Source organism: Pteropus vampyrus, unplaced genomic scaffold (genome assembly GCF_000151845.1).
Source record: "Pteropus vampyrus isolate Shadow unplaced genomic scaffold, Pvam_2.0 Scaffold21, whole genome shotgun sequence".
NCBI lineage: Eukaryota > Metazoa > Chordata > Mammalia > Chiroptera > Pteropodidae > Pteropus > Pteropus vampyrus.
Genome location: NW_011888802.1, coordinates 13,263,574 through 13,283,731, shown reverse-complemented (window position 1 = coordinate 13,283,731; position 20,158 = coordinate 13,263,574). Strand labels below are relative to the sequence as shown.

The 20,158-nt window shown below is 36.7% G+C and overlaps 1 protein-coding gene across 1 annotated transcript in view; it reads right to left on the bottom strand.

The window, feature by feature from the left end:
- The window catches only part of HS6ST3 (heparan sulfate 6-O-sulfotransferase 3), a 579,027-nt gene that overhangs the window by 478,683 nt on the left and 80,186 nt on the right, over positions 1–20,158 (bottom strand). The window lies entirely within an intron of this gene.

Genomic DNA, 20,158 nt, shown 5'->3' with positions numbered 1-20,158 from the left:
CCTAAATCCTGCCTCCCCACCCCAGCTGTAGTTCAAAAGAATTTGGATAACAAATTCACTGGACAAATATTGATTGGAAGCTACCATGAGCACTGTTCTTGATGTCTAGCGCACTATTGTATTTAACAATCACAATCCCTAGCTTGAATTCTACAGATGAGAATAAGACATAAGCAATGAAATAAATAAGTGGCAATTTCAGGGAATGATGATCACCTAGCAGTGATTTGAGTAATTGTCATATTTGCCCCACATAGATAGATGATAATTTGATTATTTCTCAAAAGGACTTACCCTGACTCTAACTGCTTTCCAATCAATCAATAGGGAATAGTGCCAAAAACCAATTTCCCATCAACAAAGTAGCACCTATTTTCCCAGCTAAAAAAAAGGGTATGTGGGGGAGCGGTCACGGGGGGGGGTGGGGGCGGTGTTTGTTGTTTTATGGTAGAGGGAGGGCAGGAAAAGTATTTGAGTCACAGGGAAGGTAAATTTTCTTCTTTAATAGCTATTTCTGTCTGTTCACATCAACCTAACATATAATAATGTATAAGATGTTCAAATGTTAAAATATTTTAAATTAAGTATACCAGCCAGCATTGTAGCAAGAAACAGAAGAAACACTCAGATTACTCAGATCGAGTAATGTGAGAGAGAATTAATAAAGGGACTGCTTACAAAGATGAACCAGGATGCAGGGCAAACGGAGAAAGTGCAAGGATAGAGCAGTACCATGTGACAAGCAGCAGGAGGGATGTCGCCACCACTGGGCCTGAATGGAAGGAGGTGGCATGGTTACAGAGCCCTGAAACAGGAGGATGTGTGCGGAAGGCTGCCTGACGGGCACTGTGAACTTGGTTTAAGGGGCACGGCCAGTTCATGATAATCCTTGACTTCACTTTTCTCTTTCCCTCCATCTCCTACTGATGCTTGCCATGGGCCAATCTCCACAGTAAGCCAGAGGCGAGGAATGCTTTGATGTGATCTATACAAGTCAGCTTCTTAGTCATTAAAATTGTGTCCCTCCAAAATTTATATGTTGAAGTCCTAACTCTCAGTGTGATGATATTTGATCATGGGGCCTTGAAGAGGTAATTAGGGTTAGATGAGAACATGAAGATGGTACCCTCACTATGGGATTAGTGCTGTGATGAAAGTAAACACTGAACAGTTCTCTCTCCACACCCACTCACCAAGAAAAAGCCATGTGAGCACACAGTAAGGAGGCTGTGATCTGCAAGCCAGGAAAAGATCCCCTCACCAGACACCAAACACTACTGGACCCTGATCTTAGGCTTCCTCTTGGACGCTGAGAAAATACATCTTTGTTGTTTACACCATTCAGTCTATTTTATTTTGTTATGACAGCCTGATCTAATACAATATAAAAGGAAACAAAGCAGGTGAATAAGGTCAAAGTGGATCTAAAGAGGCAAGCAGACAGTACTCAGCATGCTCAGATGTATTTGATAAATTAAAAGTTATTATTAGCATGGCTCCAAGTATGAACTGGTTGACATTTCAATTATTAATTCAGTCAGAAAATGTGTTACTGCTAAATATGTCATGTACTGAGTTTATTTAGCCACCTAAGGATAGAAGGCCTCTTCAAATTATTTTGCCAGCTTGCAAAAACCATTAACAGCCATGTAAAAACTTTTAAAGGAGTTGGCAAAATGAATGTTCATTTGGGCTCCAGTATTTATTATAGTTTTAAGAATATTTTTTGATATTTAATTTATTAATGAGATTAGTGTTTTGTAATGGATTGCCATGGTTTCAGTATCCGTACATTTATCCCAAACAGGATGTTTCGACCCTGAGGCACAAAAAATGGGAGACTCATGACATTGTCAGACCACATTAATTTCAACAATTATAGTATCAAATTCATGAAGCCAGTAAAACAGCTTAAAATTTTTACATCATGGCTTAGCTGCCTAAATATGTAAATTTACAGAAGCCCTAGGGCAGATAAAATGTCACAGATTTATTAGGGGATATAAAACTATTATCAGAAAAGAAATTAAAGTTTCTTTGAAGTTTTTTTTTTTTTTTAAATAAAGTACCCATATGGAGCAGATCATTGCAAACAACCCAGTTAGCTCTAATAAGCTGATAGTTTAGAGAAAAGGAAAATCACCACCATTTCTAATTAAAGTTCTATAAGTGATAGAAAAAAGAAAGGTTACTTTAGATGTCTGTGAGATAACTGCTCAACCTTACACCCTTAAAAAATGTGTCTTGCCTTACAACTTAAAAGCCAAGAAAACAAGTCAAAATTTAAAGCTTTAATGATGCTTTAAAATTGTCTATTTAAAAAGGTCTTTCAAAAATATTTTCCCACTGGATGATCTTTTGCAAAAATCTTTAAAATGTATCAAATATCATGTTTATTGTTTACAGGGAAAAGGTGACAAATAAGATTTATTAAGCAAATACTATGTGCCAAATTCTATGTCGGTTATTTTACCTATGTTATCTCATATCATCCTAATAGCCTCTCTCCAAAATAGAATTATTTTCTGCCGTCTGCTTTGTCCATCTCTAAATCACAAGAGCCTAGAAAAGTGCATGGTATCTAGCAGGCACTCAATAAATGTTCTTGGAATGAATGAATGAATGAATGAATGAAGTTACTAGTATTTAAGAATCTCACCTATGGTTATGTGAAGTCAGATCTATCTACCTTCACCATCCATTTTTTTTAACAACATGCCATGTTGAAAGAATAGGGTTCAAAATACAATCACAGGAAATAATCACCACAAAATATTGTTCTCGGAAAATGCAACCTTTATCACCTACAACAATTTTTTCATGCTATTTAGATCGTTCTCTGTTTAAAATATCTTCACAAGGTTGGTAAAACTATATTGGGAGAAAAAAATGCAAAAGAAAGAAGAGAAGAAAAATGCCAAAAATTTAACAGGGCAATTATCTAAGGCGGGAACTTTAGGCAAGAAGTGAAAGAGAACAATAACCATCGGTGACCCAAGTAAACTATTTGCGTTTGTGTCATTCTAGAAACATATATTTATATGTAAGTTTCTCAGTTTAGACAGACTACTTAGAGGGAAGATGGACAGGAACCTTCTAGAGGTCATAGCTGGTCCCCAGGACACCTTCATGTGAAAAGATGCAGCCCTGTAAGGGGATAGCTCAGGGAGCCATCGGTGCCTTTGTGAAAAAAGAAAATGGCACACCAGACTCAATCATGACTAAGAGCTCTGGGTTCCTGACTAAAAATGTCCACTGAGAAGCACTATGAGTTGGGGACTGGAAGAAGAAACAAAATTGGGGTTGAAGACTATCTCTGCCACGAACAGTCAAAGCTGTGATAAAGAAAGAATGGTACAGACTCAGGCTTAGTTCAGCACCAGGAAAGTCCATCTGTCAAGTGATGGGCATCAGTAAATAACACCAGATAGCACAAGACAAAATTACTCAGAAGCTCCTTCAACCACAGACCTTTAACAGATGCCTCCCTAATTGATGGCAGGCTGCACTTCTTCCTTGAAGTATCCATTTCCAGCCAGTTCCTGACTTATGCTTTTAAACATATCCTTAATGCTGTCTTCTCCCCACGTGGCAGCAAGTGATTTGGGTATCTGATTCAGTAACTGTCATGTTCCCAGAGGAAATATGAGGTCCTGGAAATAGCCAGATTAGTAAAGAGAGGAAGGCATTGTACACCGTCTTTCTCTGCCAGATCTTGTCCCTTGCCCCCTTGTCTTTCTACCTTTCTTCACGCTGCTCTCCACCCTAGAGGTTCATCGGTTTGGACGATAGCAAAGGGACTCTTTCCTCCTACTTCCACTTGAGTTTGGCAGATGGGGAGCCCTGGCTGGACACTAGAAGGCAGAAGGAGAGTGAGGCCTGATTATTATTCTCCTGGCTCCTTCCATGCAGGGCCTCCTTTGGCTGCTATGTCCTTCACCTAATAGTCATTGGGCCACTCGAGGTGGTCTGCTCTATACTTCACTCTCTCCTCTGGTTTCAGTTACATCCCTCTGTCCCCTGTCCTGGCCCCTTATCTCTGTAGACACAGAGATGGTGAAGAACAAGGCTGCTGCCAGTCCTCAGTCCTTGAATTATTGTAAATCTTCTATCTTATAATTTTATAATGAGTCATTTCATAACTAAGTTTACCCTGAATTATTTTAAGAGCACCATTTCCCTCATATCTTTCACACTAAGACCTTGACTTATATAAATTTTTTCATTCATTCAGCAAATATTTATTAAACACCTACTGTGTGCCAGGAATTATTCTATGTGCTAGAAATACAGCAGTAAATAAGATGTACATAAGCAGTAAATACACATACACACATACAGTCATACTCTCTCACACACAAACATGCACACCTACTGCTTCTCTGCATTATAACAGTTATTAACAATACAGATTCTACAGTTAAATTAGTTTCAAATTCTTGCCTACTCTTACCTCTCAGATTAAGTGAGAATTTGCTTAACCTCTCTATGTCTCAGTGTAAAATAAAAATTAGGTAGATAGATGACAGATGATGATAGATGATAAATAGATGATAGATAGATGATAGATAGATAGATAGATAGATAGATAGACAGACAGATAGATAGATGATAGATAGATAGATAGATTATAGACAGATAGGCAGACAGATGATATAGATAAATACTTCCTTAGGTTATCAGGAGGATTAAGTAGGATAATACAAATGAAGTCCTAAGTGATAAGCATCTACTAAGACCTGAATAAATATGAACAATTTTTATTGTCTCCTAAAACTTAACATTCTGATGGAGGGGGACAGATGAATAAAAACTGGGTTGGTTAAATCACAAAAAGGCAATGATGATCTTGAGCATAGTATTTTAATTCTCTGAAATTCAATTTTCTCATCTATGAAACAAGAAAAATAAACCTTATCTTGCAGTTTGGGGAAGAATTAAGTTAGATTATATATGGAAAACACCTAGTACAACATGTCACTCAATAAATGCTCGTTGTCTTCTATTCCTTTGCTCCTTAATTTAGATCCTCTGCTTCTTCAACTAGATGTAGTTTTCAAAATCAGCTTCTCCTATACTGAGCCCTGGAAAATTGATAGCTTCAGTCTTGCTCCCTGACATCCCACAACTAAACCAAGGCAGGAAAGGATGAGCCATCAGAGACTTAGGTGAGGAGGGTTCCAGAAACACATCCTGGAATTGCAGGTGGGGCCCAGAATTAGAGAGAAGAGAGAGTGGAGACACAGGAAGGAGTCAGGGCCCACAGGAGTGTAGAGGGCGGGGAGAACAAGGCAAGCATTGAAAGAAAATTGGACTGTTCATGCTGTCTGTTTTCTTTTCCTTCCCCTTTGATTCTCCTGTTATTTTTAGTAAAGTTCCCTTTGAAATTATAACCTGCCTTAGTGTGCTAAGAGAAAACAGGAATTGGCAGACTGTTCAGGCTTAGGCCAGGATGATATATGGTAACAGAGGTCACCTCTACAGTAGGGAGAAGGGACTAGGATGAAGGCAGCCTTCAAATCTTCCTCAAAAGAGACATGTGACAGATTGTGTCCCCCATCACCACCTCTTTCTCCCCTTCTCACCCTATGACAACATATTTCTTTAGATTTTAAAAAAAAGGAGAAAGAAAAAAGCACAAAAGAAAAGCTACTTTTAACAACACAAAATTTAAACTACAAAGTAATATAAAATTTTAGATAAAAAAACAATTTAAACTTCCATTTTATAGTTTCCTTTTAAGTCTTTTAAAATATTTATTTCTCATATTACCGTAAAAGACAATTTTATATCACCAAGAAATACATTTGACTGGTAACAGTTGGGAAAGGTAACATTTCTTTATGTGATTGGTTGGATAAACTCACTGCCATCGGCAGTTCACATCTCAATTCAATTTAACGGAATGACCAATGATTTTCTTTTCAAGCTATCCAACTTGTGTCTCATTACCCATTAACAACCAGGAATTACTAATCACTGGGTGAGCTGAAAGCTATATACAGGCACATGACACATCACAAAAACAGAGTCCTGCTTCTTTGGAGAATATTGCTGGAATGCAGCATCACAAATTGGACAAAACAAGTCGGCGATATTTTTAAGCTGCTGTTGTGATGCAGACAGACGTTTAGAAAGAGAGAAGGGCCTGAAAAGCAAACTGCCTTTACCACCATCTTTATCCCATCCTGAAACCTTGCTTTATCTCTGAACACCCCTTCCTTCCACTCCACTAAAACAGGACTTGTAGTGCAGTAGGGGTGAGGGAAGAGGTGGGGATCAGAAACAATTCAACAAACAAACTATACATAGGCTGGAATCAAACATCTGCCTGTACTCAGCTTACATTCTCAGCAGCATGTCTCTCTTTTCCTCAGAATTCAGTTGTATTTCAATGATCTACACCTCAAATTCTTAATTTTGCTCTTAAAGTGATAATGATTATCTTCATTTACTCAAATAATAAACCACCTCATTTGATTTCTTTTTAAATATTTTAGAGATAGAAATCTCTACTATTTGTAGCTCTCCTAATCATGCTAACTGGAGAGACATTCAGGTCACAACAAGGCTACCTACTCACAGATACAGGCTCAGTTACATTTTTACCAGTTCTGGCCCTCGATAATATAAATCCACAGTACTTAATAAACCTTAAAATAATGGTTTTGGGGAATAGGTGGCCCACTCTTAGAGGCTAATCCAGCTAATACAGACCATATATATATATTTTTTAATTGTAATGAGATGGGAAGTTTTAATTACCAGAACTCTAAGGGTCTGGAGGAAACAGGCCACCATTGCAGGACTAACTCCTAAAAAGAGAAGTAGTCAGAAATGAGGGGCCATGAACTTCCTGGGGGCGTGGCGGAAGATGTGAGCAACTGTACCTGCATGTAACTCCTCCTTACCAGAGCCCCCACATACTCCATCCCCAAATGAAATTTTGCAAAAGATACTAGCTCACAAATATGCTGAGTGTCAGCAGATTTCTTGTAGCAATGGTCAACAGGGGAAATTCTGGATCCTGGCCTGACTGGTGAAGATTTGTAAACTGGTTAACACAGGTTTATAAGATTATAAAAGCAGAACATAATCACAAAAATACAAACTCCAGAAAAGAAAGAGCAAAGAGTAAAACTCTAGGAGAGTTTTTTAATGACCTTGAGTTAGGGAAGACTATCTTAAGAAACTAAAATTAAAAGATTGATAAAATAGATTAATCGAATATAAAAATTATAGTTCAACCAAAGACACCATTTTTTTTTTAAGTGAGTAGAGAAGCCACAGGTTAAGAAGAAGATCTTTGCCATACATGTGACAAAGAATTGGAACCCAGAATATATAAGGATTGCTTACATATCAGTAAGAGAAAGATCACCATTATAGACTAAATGTTTCTGTCCTCCTGAAATTCATATGTAATAGTATTAGGAGGTAGAACCTTTGAGAGGTATTTAGATCGAGAGCAGAGCTCTCATGAATGGGATTAGTGCCTTTTTTTAAAGGGGACTCCAGAGAGTTCTCTCATTCTCTCTCCTCCATGTAAAGACACAATATGTTGGCAATCTGCAACCTGGAAGAGGACCTTCATCAGAACTCAATTGTACTGGCATACTAATCTCGGACTTCCAACCTTCAGAACTGTGAGAAATAAATCTGTTATGTTTATAAGCCAGCCAGTATATGGTATATTTGTTATAGCATCCTAAAAGAAACAACTACCATAAAAAGCAAAAGTTATTTAAAAATAATTAACTGCATAGAAAATGTAAATGACCAATAATCATATGAAAAGATGGTTCATCTTATTATCAGAGAAGAGTGAATAAAAAATACGAGATACTATTTTATATGCACCAGATTGACAACTAAAATTAAAACTAAAAAGTCTGACAATACCACTGCTGGGAAATATATGAGGCAACTTGCTCTCCAATTTGTGCTTGCATCATCAGTTGGCTACATCTAGTAAAGTTAAAGATATGTATGCCCTATGACGCAGCAATTCCATTCGTAGGCAGATGCTCTAGAGAAAATCTCAGATGTGTGTATATGGAAATGTATGTATATGGAAATGCATACTGTATCAACTGCTGATATTGGGGAAATCAAAATGTTCATCAAGAGGAAGGATAAATAAAATCTGGTAAATTCACACAATGTAAAAGTATAGTGCAATAAAAACAAATAAATGATATCTCTATGTATTAATGTGATCAGTCTCTAAAACAATGTTCAACTGAAAAGCAGACTGTGAAAGCATAGCAAGTGTCATGCCTTTTTATAAAGTTTTTAAAATATTCAAAATAATTATCTCACTTTGTTAAATATGCATGCACACATAGTAAGAGTATAATATGCAGAAAAAGATCACAGACACTTAAGATAGTGATGGCATCCACGAGAAAAGTCATGAGACCAGGAAGAAACCCACAGGGATTTTTCTAGGTTTTATTTGTTAGGTTTTATTCCTTAAACTGGGAATTAAAGGATGCTGTTACATTATTCTCTATATATTTTATAGGCATAAAATACTTCACAATAAAAAAACAGAATACAAGAACCCTACTAATCAAGGTAGGTGCAGTGGGTGAAATAAGGTCATAGAAGTCTATGACACATGTATTCTCTAAATTATTCCATTATCAGCATTTCCAAACTTAGCATTTGGGACCCATTATTTTGCTTATCTCTGAAAATGACTAAATGCACATAACTTTCAAGACATATGGATTAGATCCACCTACAAAAAAGCAATTCCAGGAATTTTCCTAAGTTTTTCTTCTTTTGTAGAGGAGCAGTGTTTTTGAGTGAGACAGATTCACTATTCACAGACATCAAAATGTCTTGCACTGAGGCAGGAGTCAGGTCTGGGCCACAGAGTAGCAGATATTAATTCACTTACCATGGTTTTCACCTCAAATGTTATATCACAGGTAGGAAAAAGGAGACGACCCGCAGAAGCACAATGCAGACTCTTTAGGTCTGGGTGGAACAAATAGTTAAGGATATATCCACGGCAAATTCAGAGGAAAGAGCAAAGAAACAAAGGGACCACAAAAAAAATAATACGTGTGGACATAGCAGTAGTGCATCCCAATACTGAATTATGCCCTTTTTAGGGATATATGATGGGAAATAGATGACAAGGGCTTGTACAAGGGGGCTAAATTTTAAGGAAACTTGGTGGTGTTCTTATGAAAACCTCAACGGGTTAAATTAAACTTTTTTTCCTTACAGAAGTCAATATGTGGATTTGTAAAGTCCAAGATAAGCCAGTACAAAATAGCATAAGAAATCCCTTGACCTAACTCACAGTTTATACATTAAGTCAAACCAAAAATAAGTTATCAGCTGCTCTGTCAGTATAGAAAAAAAAAATCAATATTTTTCTATCATACCATCTGCTTTAGTGGTATAAGTTAATAAATTTAGTTGGTGAAATTTTCTTCTCTCTTTGGATTCTGGAGAGAGAAAATATATTTTCAATAGTTAATCTAGTCACTTATTATATAGAGCAATGAAAAATGAAATACTATTATTTGAACATGTGAGTTTGCCATGTTTGGTAATAGAATTCTTCACCACTGAAGTAGCAAACCTGTCTTACATCTGTCACTCAGGGCACTTCACCCTTTGTCCTGCTGTTTTTCTAACTTCTTGCCTTCTTTGCCCTCAAAGAGGCTATCGGCCAATTAAGAGGATAAAACAACTCAAACTCTGCAAAGTAACTTAGCATCTGAAATCCATTTTCAAACCTTAATGTATTTTGATTTTTTTCTGAAAATATAAAATTGACTACATTTATACAACTTGAACACATATGAACTAAATCTACAGATTCAGAGAATTTTCCTACTTAAGTTTTGTAGGAAAACGGTTATTAAAAGATAGACACAAACTGAAATCCATCGTACCCTAATAATATATATCTTTTGAAGAAAATAAGTTAAATATGACTTCAACTTTTAAAATAGATAAATAATGCACAATAGAAATAGGCTGTCACAGGAATTTTCAAAACAATGAAATACATAGTAGATGTCAAGCATATATAATGACCTCATGTTTTCTTATGTGCTGCAATAAAACTGATGCCAGTATTTTAATTATTCCTCTTTTATAATATTTCCAAAATTTTGCAACAAGCTTTCTTTTAATTTTTACCCAAGAGATATTTTCCTATTAATGTGCTTGGTAACAACTGACCAGTCAGATAGAAGCTTCTTTCGATGTAAGTTTTTAAGTTAGCAGGGTTTTTCAAAATTCGTAGAATCATCCTAATCAGGAAATAGTCTAGTTTGAAAAACTGTGAAATTAACAGATCTTTCTTGCTCCTGGTATACTATATGATATCAAGAAATTGTTTATCTGTTCTGTAACTTTCTTTCTAGTTGCCTTTTACCTTGTCCTCTGGGGCTATAAAGAGTTAATATCTATTAAAGGTTTTGTGTTTTCTTGACCAAAAAATGGTAAGTGAAGGAAAAACAGCAGTACATCACTGTAATGTGCAGACATTTAGGTAAGCTCCTTGCAACCTGAATATAAAATTTTAAGTTGCCCAGAACCACAATATAAAGACAGCCACCTATGGTGCCACACTTCCACGAGAAAATAGTATTATTTTTATTATCTTTCTTTTTTCCTAGAGGAGAAGAAAATAAAGATTTTTAGTATAAAAAAAGTGTCTAAAAATAATAGGAAACAATATATTTAAGAGGTTTCTACATCCTCACAATATAAAAGACATTTAGACAATACATAACTATTCCAAAAATTGGAGCCGCTAATTCAGTCCTGAGAAGTATGAAACTGGAATTCAACAAGTCTGTTGCACAGATATTTATGTAAACAGGAAAGAGCAAGCTGAGAATTGTAGCCATGGCACAATCAGTAGGGTGGATGCTGGTGGCCCAACTCCAAAGGAACCATGGACCATTGTTTGGGGTGGCTTAGGTGAAGGAGGCAGGACTGGCTGAGGATTGATACTGGTACAGTTTCCAGAAGGCCCAGTGTCAGGAGTTTACTTTACCAGCCAAATATTAACCATAATAATTAAGGTAGAAATAACAACAACAATAATAATGATGATGGCATAAACAGGCAATTAAATTGGTGTCATAGAAGAAAAAATATAGAAAGACAATATTTGTTCTTCTTGACCTTTACTAAGACTATGGTGTGTGAGCAGGGGGTTGCTGAATAATCCAGGAATCCAAGATCACACCCCCAGACATGCCAAAGATAGTAAAACTGACTATGACTCCGCAGTGGCTAATAGTGAAGGACACTCTCCAGGAAGGTTATGAGGAAATATCTCTTCTCATCCTAGTAAGCACAGTTGGGGGGAAGGATGTTCAATGTTTGAAATTTTAGCAACACAAAAATACTTTAAAAAATATTAACATTTTGGCTTACATTTGTCACTTAATTCCTATTATAATTTTCTGCTTTTGATATTTTTTCTGACAACTCGTTCCAAGTATTAGCAAGGGTTAGAGCAGATCATGCTTGATCTGCATAACAAAACAGTACCTAAGAGAAAGAGAGATATCCCAACCAACACAGTATTCCACACGTCCATTCATTTTACAAGAACTCAATGAACACCTACTGTATTCTACAGCACCGAACAAAACCGGCAAGGGCTGCTCTCACGGTGGTACAATCTATTAAATGGAGGCAGACAACTAACAAACAAATAAATAGATCTGATATTTGTAGACAGTGATAGTTCAACAAAGTAAATTAAGAAGAACGACATGATCAAGTCTAGCAGGAGGGACTGCCACTGCTATATAGTGTCACAAATGCCTCTTTCAATTAAAGCCAAGACCTGAATACTGAGGAGACAGCAGACATGCAACCTCTGGGGGCAGAGTAGGACCAAGAGTAGTAAACAGCAAGTACATATCCCTAGGCTAAATGAAGATTGGAGTATTTGAGGTTATAAAAGCCTGCGTGGGTGGGTGGCATGAGAGGTTAGGGAGGTAGCAGAGGCCACATGGGGTGTTGTCAGTACTACAGACAAGTGTTACTTATTTGCTACAAATCCTCCCCAAAAGATATCAGCTGCTTTTGCTATAGCAGACTCGATATTCCTAAATTCATCTATTTCATGGTTCTTTGTGCATAACAGATGACAGGCTTGCGGAATAGTCTAGGAATAAGCAATAACCATATAATATTTTTTTCTCATAGGCAACCAGCAGAGAGTTGGAAAGCATCAACCGCTAATTTTCCTACATGTTCTGTAGTTGTAACCACAACACAACGGTGCCCTTATTTTGCATTTATTCAGTGACCCCAGGCCTTCCTTACAAAATCTAGAATGGTTTGGTGGCAAGAACACTGGCCTAGTCAGAGACCTGGTTCTAGTCTGAGTCCTGTCATTGCTATTCTAAGATTTTTATAAGTTACTTAATGCTTCAATTTCTCAATTCCATCTCTTGTAATATCAAAGGATTGTAAAAGTAATGCCTTCCCATCTATATTACTCTATTGATTTCAACATTACATCGCTATTGCTAGAGTCAAATCCATACCCCAAACTTACCTTTTTTTATAGTTGGAAAGTCTATGGTAGTACCGTTGACCCTGAACCAAGCAGGTGTTAGGGGCATTGACCACCGGGCAGTCAGAAAAACATGTATAACTTTTGTCTCCCCACAAACTTAACTGCTAATAGCCTACTGTTGACTGGAAGCCTTTCAAATAATAAACAGTTGATTAAAAAGTATTTTGTATGCTATACATATCATATACTGTACTCTTACAATAAAGTAAGCTTAAAGAAAATGTTACTAAGAAAATCATAAGGAAGAGTAAATACATTTACCGTACCGTACATATTTATTGAAAAAAATCCACATGTAAGTGGACCCACACAGTTCAAATCTGTGCTGTTCAAGAGTTAACTGTACTGTATCCCATGGCAAAGTAAAATATCAGAAATAATCTGTTATATAACTTTGGAGACTGCACAAATTCATGAGATTAATAAGAGGCTCAGTGAAGCAGTAATTTTAAAAAATAGTAGTTTGATTTCCCAAAAAGAGTTCCTGCTAATTTTCCTACATGTTTATAGTTCCAAGATGTTTGTACACACACACAAAAAGTCTGTCTTATTTTCTGTAGTATCGACAGCTATTTCCAAAATAATGGAAGTAAACAAAGAAAAATAATAATTCTCAGTTTACTTAGTGCCCTTTCAGCTGAGGATATCAAAGTATATTATTTACATAATAGCAAATAAAAAGATTGCCACCATTTAATACTGGCTAATGTTGTTTTAAGTAAAAGATCATATGGAAATTATGTACTATCTTCATACAGCGGTTCTTCCCAAATTCAACCACATTAAATAAAAAGTACTAATCTTCCAGCTCCAACAATAATCAGCATAGTCATCAAAAGTCACTAATCCTCCAGCTCCAACAATAATCAGCATAGTCATCAAAAGGAGAATAAATATTTTATTCTAAAATACTTGATATTACATAGTCTCTGAAGAATCAGTTGAACTCTAGTAAATTAGGGTATTAAAATGTTAAATATACATTAATAGCAATCCCATTTCAGATAATTCATCTTACAGAAATAATTGCTTATATATATGCATATCTAAAGACAATGATGCTCAGTGCAGTATTGCTAGTAATAGCAAAAATTTAGACATGGCCTGAAAGTCCACCCATAGCAAAATGATTCAATCAAGTATGACATATACATATAATAGATCCTTTGTAGCCTTGAAAAGAATGACTTTTAATGGGAAAATGTCTATGATACAGTAAATGAAAAAATCAAGTTGAAGACCAATAAATTTCACATGACTTAGTGTTAGAGGGAAATAATAAAGAATATGTGAAGGGGGCTGTTTTAATATTTTATTACTTTAGAATTATTAAAGTAATATATATTTTTGAAATATTGTAAAATAAAGCAATAGATGAAACTATAGCAGGGGTGTGGTGAGTTATTCATTCTTTTCTATTAATGATTTGACAATATGTGTACATTTTAACCAAAATTAAATCATATGACACATATTAATCTGAAACTTGCTTTTAAGCCTTAATACCGCCCTCCTTTAATAATCACATAACAGTTTATCATATGAATGTACCCAAACTTCTTCAACTGGCATTGCAACTGATCTCCTTTCGATGGATATGGATATCTAGCTTGTTTCCTTCTTTCCTTTAAAATCAAATGTGATATTTTAAGATGAGGGTATGAATATGAATACTATACAAATAGTCATATTTGAGATTTGAGATTACAGGGATATATAGAAACTCTTGTTTATTTTGTTTCTTTATATAATACCATTAAAGGGGCAGAATTCTGAGCAGTATTTCCTATTTTATATATTTTCGATACTTTAAATATGAACCCTGATTTAACTCATCTTCACTGGGTAAGTATGCAAAACTAAATCTATTGTCCATGTTTCCCTCTAAGCTTTATCCCAGGCATTTGTCATACAGTATATGGCTTCTAGCATCCTTCCCATGTCAACAAGTCAGCTCACAAGAAAGTAGTGCCAGTTAGAAGGGGGTGTGAAGCTCTAATTTGGAAATACAGAAAACAGATGGAAGAAATAAATTAATTTTAAAACAGACTAAATCTAGTCTAAGATAGTTTAACAGGATGGGGTTTATATTAAAAGGGAGGATTAAGCCCAAAATGCCTGTATAAGGAGAGATGTGGCTGGTATCATGAGTAAGAGACAGACAGTAAAATGAATGAATAAATCAATGAATGAATGAACTGGATGAATGAATTAGATGAATAAATTGGATGAATGAGAAGAGCACTTTATCATTGAAGAGTTTCTTGAATCTTCTCCATGACCTACAATAAATTTGCTTCCTAAATTCATCTTGCGACTTATCACATGCTGAAAAAAGATCTCCGGAAAGTCAGAGACACAGTAATAAAGAGCAGAACTGAGAATTTACCAGAAGCTGTTTTGCAGGCCTTCTACTCTGGTGACCTGAGTAATTTTCACAACAGACAAGTCAAATCTAAATCCCCATCAAATCAAGGCAAGATTGGACTATCTAACCTTTGAAATTGGTTCCCAAAATTTTGAGAGGTGAAAATCTCTTGAGAACTCAGGATGGTAGAGATGGTGGAAAGAAAGTTAACAGACCAGAGCTGTCTGCCTTCTTAGAGGAATCCTAAAAGCAGCAGTTATAGTTGGATGGGAATGGCTATTCCAAATCAATGTCTTAAGGTTGTATCAGGGATGCTGAAGTGCACATTATCATAGGGCAGTGAGCAAAGTGCCATAGCACCATGGAATGGAGGAAATGACATGCAATATCATTTAGTGATGGGACAGCAGACTTGATGGCTGTAGATGATTAGGGCAGTAAGGAGTAAGGACTGAGGCTTTTGATGAAATCGGTGCAGTTACATAAAGAGGAAGTGGATTGCAGAAGTGATAGGACACAGAAAGCTTTAAAACCTTTGATCAAGGATTTCAAATGAATGTGAGGAGTACCTGAATAAGGAAGATACATTTCCCTTTCACCCCTTCTAATCATTTCATGGGGCATCAAGGCATTAAAACACAGTTCTCTGGTGTGATTCATTATAACAAGTTTCATTGGTGCCAGATCAATTCATTTTTAAAAAGACATTAAAAGGAGGATTAAGGGGATGAAATAATCTTTTATAGCCACTGCAATGTATCACAGTACTCAGCAATAGGCAGGTGTTCATCTTAGAATGCTTATTTTAAAACAGATCTATATTGAGCTATTTGGCTTCAAAGTCATTACAATTTTAATTTTAACTAAATGTTTCATTTTTTCATGATAAAAAAAATCTTAATTTTAATGTCACAATTCCTTTAATTCATACAAGCATCCAGTATTTGGTATACAAACACACACACATGTATACGCACACATATACCAACATTTTTGTGCATTTCAACACTGAGTTAAGTTCAACGAATATATAGAAATACATTTTGTATTGAAACCTTAAGCTAACTTGCTACACTTATTATCTAATAAATATTAGGTAATATTCATCCTCATCAATTTCATGAAAAAGCATTCGTATAGTTTCCACATGACGCTTGCTGAGCGCCCTAAAAGCAAGTAAATCAGAATACTGAGCTCATTATTTACTATCTTTCCATTCATATCTGAAGCTTATACTCTAAGAATAGTGCTAACACCAACATATTATATGGTTCATGGAGCCATGTAGCTTGAGCACTGGAAGGGATCTTGTGCCACAGGAATTAAAAATTAACGTAGCATCATTCATGCAATGGCACCAAAATGCAACTCTTCATAAAAATGATGGATTTTCACTTACTTTGTCAATTTCTAAATTTTTCTATTTTGTTAAATTTCTTATGGATTTCACAAGATCAATATTAGTCACAGAAACCTGGGGTGGAAGATATCATTATTCCAACCAGCCTCATCTAGGATGGTTTCCTCCATTCAAGGGATTTAGAAATTTGAAATGGAAACGAACTGAAAAGCAGATCTGCTCGCATCTAAATTTCTGATGATGTAATTTTGCAGGCCAAGCTTCCTTTTAGGCAAGAAATTTTGCCCCTTATATCAGGTCACAAATAGTTCCATTTATTCAGTCACCATCATCAGAAATTCTGACACATGCCAGAGCTCAGAGTAAAATGGGCATCTGCATACAGCCATCTGAGGGATGCACACCCAGTTCCAAGCACAGCTGGGATGTGGTAATAGATGCTTGGCAGGCTGTCATTTATCAACTATGTCTCTACTCTCAGAGATATACAAGCAGAATACCATGACCACCTGCCATGAACTCACAGCCATAAGTTTTCTGGCCTGGGCTTTGTCCTGACAGGCCCATGGGTAGCACTAGAACACACACAAAAAGGAGATAGTGGGATCAGGCTAGGGATGAATGAAAGTTACAGTCCAAGACAAAGTTGGATTATATATTGAACAAAATGTAACTTGTGAAAATTTTAAAATAAGAGGCATCCTGGATGAGATGTACAGTATATTCTGTAGTCATCCATTCAACAAATACAGCCAGGCACTGTTTTGGTACTTAAGGTATATCAGTGGGCAAAACACGTTTATTTGCCCACATGTAGCTTGGGGAAGACACACAAAAGCAAGCAATATAATAAACAGGATAATAATATAGTTACAAAATAATAGGTAATGTGGCAAAATGAAATAGTAAGAATAAAGATTGGGTATGCCAGGTTTTGGGGAGAAGAGGGGAAAACTGGCAAGTTGTAACTTCAGATCGAATAGTCCAAGTAGGCCTTACTGTAAGAACATGATATTTGAGCATCAACTTAAGGAGGACTTACGGCAATTAGCCATCTGGATATCCACGGGAGGAGCTTTCCAGGTAGAGGGAGTTGCCAGTGCAAAGTCCTAAGGCAGGAGCATACCGGGCTTGTTGAAAGAGGCCTGGGTGGCTACAGTCAAGAAAACACAGGGAGACTGGTAGGTGACCAAGTCCCAAAGGTAAATGGAGTCATATCGTGTGGGCCTTGAGAATCACTGTGGGGCTGTTGGATTTTACTGTGAAGAAAATGGGCAGCCATTACAAGAGTTGACTCTATATAGACTTCCAATGGTTAAATCCACTTGTTGGTTCCACCTCCAAATATGGGAGGCATTTTTTGGACATTGAGACACAGAGCTGAAATATCTTAGCCCATTTCAGTTCTAATACTTTATCTTAAAGGAAGTGAATTATAAGTGAGGCTATGGAACTAAGCATGGTCTGTAGTTCCTAAAAATGTTTTATTTGGAGACTTGAAAGATATGGATGTAATTCATTATCAGTGTCAGAAATATTTTTCCACTCCTAAAAGGAGCATAAAAGTCTGTTAGCCTGAGAAAATTTAATTTTAATCTTATTCTCATTTGGCCTGCTAGCAAGCTATTCAAATAACCACCTGAAACCAAAATCTGCAGGTTCTTTTTAACTCTGATACTGGCTAAAAGGCGTTCCTAGGCTTTCTTTTACCAAACGTGAGTAAGATTATCAGTGGGTTTTTTCCTGGTAGGCCTACCTTCAACATTTCAAGTTTAATTTTAAAATAAAGCATATTACAATTTGCGAGAGCCTCAGCCTTGTCTTAGAACAATGTATAGCCTAGCTTTTAAAGTTTAAAATGAAATAATATACACAGAAGTGATGCAGAAATCAGAACCCCCCAAAATATCAATATATTTTTAATGATTCTCATTTCTGTATAGCTAATTCAGTTATTAAAATGAATTAATGCTAACTAGGTACTTGGCTACATAATAGCACACTAATTCCCATCCAGTGAGCTAATAATTAATTTTTAAAATAATAATTGAGGTCCCAGGGAAAATATGTAACTATCAAGAGATCTGTGGTTATTCCTTTTTTAAGTAAATGACTCTATACCCTATATACAAAATCTCAATTATACAGCCATATACACAGAGAATACAATTTCATGTTGCCAAAGTCCTATTTTAACTCAATAAAGCAATTTAATTTATATACTGTTAGTATCTGGATGTACTTAGTCCTAATAGCCAAAGAAAATTTTTATCATCTACTTCAAATATATTTAGATCACCTGTCATGTCATTGTCAATGAACCAGTCTTCTGTGAATCATACAGATCCACCTGGAGGTCATGTGAAGAGTAATAGAGCCGGCGACATGAGCATGAGGATGGTACAGAAACACTGGTCAGAATGCTGCATTTCAGAGCAAGGAAAGCACTTTTTAACCCTGAGTAACAAAGGCTGTGAGATGCTTTGCAGCTGACCATTGAGAGAGCTGCAGGAGAAGCCACATCTTTGAGGACAAGCCAGGTTTCAATTCAAGTCAAAGAGATAGGAAAATATTTAGAGATGTAAAAGGAATAGGGAGAGAGGAGTGGAGGATTGGAGGGTTGGTTCATGAAGACAATAGTTTGGGTATGATGAGTGGCCAGAGAGGCTTGGGTTTATGGCATTGATCAAAAGAAAACAAGCATATAGAGCATAAATAAATTAAGCCCCATAGTGTTTAAGAGTCATGAACAATCAAGCTTGAGAGGACTCCACTGTGGCCCAAACCAGACGCCCAGCGGCTATGGTGCAAAGCTGGGCTTTGATTTTCTCAGTCTTCATTGTAGTGGTTGTTGGTAACAATGAGCAAATATAAGCCACGTGGCCCTTCACCCAAATGGTAGGTTGTTTGCACACCTGGTTGGTACTTCCCAAAGCTGGGTCCCTGGCTGTCACTCTCGATGGCTTCAATATCGACAGGGTTCAGACAATGAATGACAGCCACTAGGCTAGATGTGATTCCTATACCCTGGACCCAGTGGTGGCTGGTGCAGGAAGCCTGCTTGCCTATTCCCTTTATGTCTAGGAGTCCTAAGTGCCCAAAGTTTCTCTGTCCTTTCCTTAGGACCTGGGGTCCTTGGCAAATTTTCTGGTGTTTGGCCCTTCATGCTTGTTTGCACTGTCCCTTGTGCCTCTTCTCTTCTATCTTGTTTTTATAGTGTTCTAGGTGCTGTTTTGCTTAACTATAGAGTAAACATAGACTTAACAGTGTTTCTGGTACACATTTGGTGACAAAACAAAACAAAACAAAACAGAAATTTCTTTCCCATATAAATGTAGTCCAAGGAAGCAGTTTCATTTTGGTATGACAGATTCATGGTGTCATCAGGAACTCAGTCTCCTAGTATATCATGTCTGAGTTGCAGGCCAGCAGGAGGGAAGTCAGAACAGAGAGAGACATCCTACTGAGTTGGGTCCCTTTAAACAACATTCTCAAAAACCTCACATAATATTTCACTCACAACTGTCCAACCAGAGTGGGTACATGGCCACATCTAGCTACAAGGAAGCCTGGAGAAAAGCCATTTGTCTCAGTTAGTAATATGGGTAGCTAAATCCTGGGGTTCTGTAACAAAGAAAGAAGGAGCAATGATTACTAGGTAGAAACTAGCTGTGTGGGCCACATCTGTGGATCTGTGTTTGACTCGTGATCCTCTTGAGCAAGGTCCCTCTGAGATCTCTGGTGCCCCCTTAGGACAGCTCTCCCCACATTGGCACTACCATGACTGTCTTCCTAAGTCCCTTTCTGAGCTGCACAGTTACCAAGTCGCCAACCCCCATCGACATGGTCC